The sequence below is a fragment of the Rhagoletis pomonella genome, unplaced genomic scaffold (assembly GCF_013731165.1).
Source record: "Rhagoletis pomonella isolate Grant_MI unplaced genomic scaffold, Rhpom_1.0 Rhpom_scaffold_00002, whole genome shotgun sequence".
In the NCBI taxonomy this organism is placed as follows: Eukaryota; Metazoa; Arthropoda; class Insecta; order Diptera; family Tephritidae; genus Rhagoletis; species Rhagoletis pomonella.
In genome coordinates, this window is record NW_023458556.1 from 44,065,146 (window position 1) to 44,069,007 (window position 3,862).

General features: G+C 37.4%; 1 protein-coding gene across 1 annotated transcript in view; it reads left to right on the forward strand.

The window, feature by feature from the left end:
* LOC118733653 (E3 ubiquitin-protein ligase highwire-like) overlaps nt 1-3,862 on the forward strand; it is a gene marked incomplete in the record, with an annotated part of 173,312 nt that overhangs the window by 98,978 nt on the left and 70,472 nt on the right.

The window sequence follows — 3,862 nt, forward strand, 5'->3', positions numbered from 1 at the left end:
TTCAGGCAGTAAATGGGCAATTGAAATTGAAAAAGTACAGGCATTAACAGTGGACCTTTGCGCTGGAAAGTTTCAAAACCAATTGAAATTAATTTCAAACAATTATAATTTTATTAAAAAAAAAAAGTATTAAAGAAAATTTAAAAAAAGTGGAAAGAAACGACAAATTTTTTGAAGGATAAAACAGCCAAATGCAAATACTTATAAAACAAAAATAATTTGTATTGTCTTTTTGATAAGATTACATAAAATTCAAATCGAATTTAGTATTAACAAAATGCCTCAGCAAAGTAATGAAGCCCTCCGCCTGTGCACCTGCGCCTGCGCATTGCCAACGACCGCACCCACCACATCCGTCACAGCTAACGCGGCTATCACAGCTGTAGCAATAAGACAAATGCACTTCTTGCCAAATGCAGCGATATGCAGAACGCTTTTAATGCAAATTGCAATTATCTGCCTGCTCTCAGCTGTAACTTGTGATTCAACACCCGCAACTTCGCCCGCATTTGATTCAGAGTCAGCGCCAATGCCTGCCTACTCACCACCGTTTGCCGCCCTGAGTACGAATGGCGATGAGCAGGCCTTCATAACGTCTTATAGACGCCTCAAGCGCACGCCCAACCTGGTTGCTGATAAAAGCCACGTTGCGGCGTCTACAGACACCGATGACGACTACTACGACGAGGAAGAGGAGGAGGAAGTGCGAGCCGGAAATGGGAACGAAAATGTCAGTGGACGTCAACGCCGTCATCAGCAGTTGGCATTGCCATCGTCTCGCTTTGGTTATGATGGCACCACAATTAAGCCGCAACAGTTCTATGCGCCAGAGAAGGCGCTCTTTAACGAAATTGGTGGCCATGATAGCAGGTCATTGAATTCATCGATAGCGGCGCGTATCAATAATGATTTATCGGTTTGGAGTTTACGGGAAGATGATAAACGTACGGATTTATGTGATGTATGCAATTGTAGCGGTAATCCTTTTGTTGAAATCAGTTGTGATTATAATCAACGAAATGCGAGGGTAAGTGAAATTCTTTGTTCTCCTTTAGTTTGATAGACGATACATAGAAGGAATGTGTTTCTTTGGATTAGAAGAAAAAAATATCACGAAAGCTAAGACTTTTTATCTAGAGATGGTTGTCGTTTTTATGTATGGATATAGAATTGATTCGTTAGTTTGTAGTTGGCCAGCCCTCTGTGGCTATAATTTCAGAATCCTCTCATTTAGTATACGGGTCATTTGTCACAATTCTATCCTTTATAGAATATGTTCTCATGTAAATGCATACGTATCTATGTACTTTCGATTTCCATTTGTGGGCCATTTTAAATGTGTACGTAGCACAAACATTTTTATTTGCATCATTCAACATCATCCATGTGAGTCCAAAATGCTTTAGGTGTGAGACCTGTCTCTCAATAAAGAATACTTTCAGCCTAAGCCAATTAAAAACACCAAGTGTAGCCAAGCGCCTCTCCACCTGTCCCTCCAACGCAGAGGTGGTACCGCATGAAATACATTTAGGCGCCTGAATCCATTCGAACGATATGTTTGACCTAACCAGCACAGCCGCTACATTTTAATTCGCTGAAATTTGTCATTATCGCCGTAACGTTAATTCGGCCCACTGTTCCAACGTCTGCTGCATTTGCCGATGCCAACGTAAATCTTCCGCAGAATCTTTATCTCCAACACTCCAAGCGCCGCCGCATCGGAAGTTGACTTATATTGTGTTTTTTTGTCCGACGAGAAAAGACTTAACTTGAGACTTTAGACTTAATTTGTATGAAGCATACCAAAATAACGCGGCGTCAACGCTAAGCGGTGGGAAAATCCGAATTTTACAGGGCGTTAGGTATTGAAGTTGGCTGTAGAAAACGGCGAAACTGTCATTTTCGTGTTACACACAAACAAATCTATGTTTATTGTCGGTGTGATTTCTGCATTTGACGTAGCGTTGACGCTTTTGTTTAGGTATGGCACTTCGGCGTTAACGCTAGGCGTCAGAAGCAGCTCCGCCCAACGCTGTTGTTTAGGTATGGCAGTATAACTCACATTATAATTTCCTATGTGTACACATACATATGTATGTATGTTTGTATGTATTATAAGTACATGTGTGTACATATTATACATTATACATTGTACATACATACATACATATATATAAGCATTTCTTGTGAATCGTTACTTCAATTACGAGTATTTAACATTAGCATACGAATATCTTTAGTTGATCAACGCTGAGTAATCCCTCAGATACTGCGTTGTAGACGAGACCCCCAATCAGTTAAATTATATAATATATTTTTCTTAAATGCATACACATGTATATACATATATACATACATACAATTATTACATACTTATTTCAACTCAAGTAAAAATTTTGCAAGATTTGTATTACGAAAAAAACGGCGCAAAAAAGAGGAAAGAGGGACAAATTCACGCCAATATTATCGGCATTACATTTTGCAGGGCCGCATTCATGCATACATACATACATATGTTTTTCTCTAAACGCACATAAATACTAAATTTAGATAAATGTAGAATCAACAAAATGTTTATAAACAATTGCGCCGGCATGGCCGCGCTATATACATATCATATATTATATGTACATACATATATAAGTACATAGTACATGCACATACTACTGTATGATACACGAATGCAGAATGAATAATTAAATTGAATGAAAATAAAAACATGAAAACAAATGCATAAATATATTTATATGTACATGCATGCATGTGTGTGGGTCATCAATAGCTTTTTCGCACGTTTTTAGATTAATCTACCAAATGACAGTTTCGCTTCCTTTAGTGTAGGCGGTTCTCGCGGTAAGTAATGGATGTTTACGTTGCTGATCACCTATTCATTATCTCGTTTTCTATATTTTTTTTTTGTATTTTGTTTAGCGTTACGAAATTTTGTAGGTGTGATAGCACTGTTCCACTTTTTTATCTATTCAAGTTTGTTTAAAAAAGTATAACATATTTAACTTTAAATACCAGAACATGTAGTCAGTGCAACATTCTGTTATAAATGGTTGCTAATTTGTGAAGTAAAGTAAACAAAAGCAGCTGGCGATAAAGAAAACAAATGCCATTATTGAGTAATACTAAATGGACTTTTACACACATTGGAGCTGGCCTTAGCGAGAACAGAAACTGGCTAATCTCTGTACTATGTACATATCGCACAGCCATCTGTTGCGTGTAATTCCACTTGGCAAACGAGCTAAACAGTCGACCAACCATTCCATCGACCAACCAACTACTAACTCACTAACCGGATAATCGGAGAACAGACTTAACCAGTTTGTCAGGTATGTTGATTGACGAAATTAGCATCGGGGAAAAGTGGCGTCAACAACACTAAATAAACGTGAAAAAGACAGACACATATAAATTCATGTAGGTAAATACATACATACAAACAAATATACGAGTATGTTTAGGCGGATGTGCTTATAAATAAAAACAAAGCAGCCATAGATTGTCGCACCGGCGAGCATATACCTAGTATCTACGTACATATATAGTATGAGTGTATATTGTTTATAAATACATGCATTTATCTTACATTATTTTTGTACATACATATATATATTTTAACGTGTGCGTTTAACATTGAAGCAAATATGTAATAATATAAATTTTGAGGAGTGGTTCCACTTTGCGTGTAATTGTTGGAGCTGAACGTGAAAATTACATGCAGCCCAAAAGGGGGAGAAAAACAAAAGCAAAATAAAACTTTTGATATGGGGCACTCCATAGCGATATGCACTGGTCGCAGAAATCACGTGTGTCAAGTTAGCACTACACTTTTCGAAATTGGAAAAGTTAA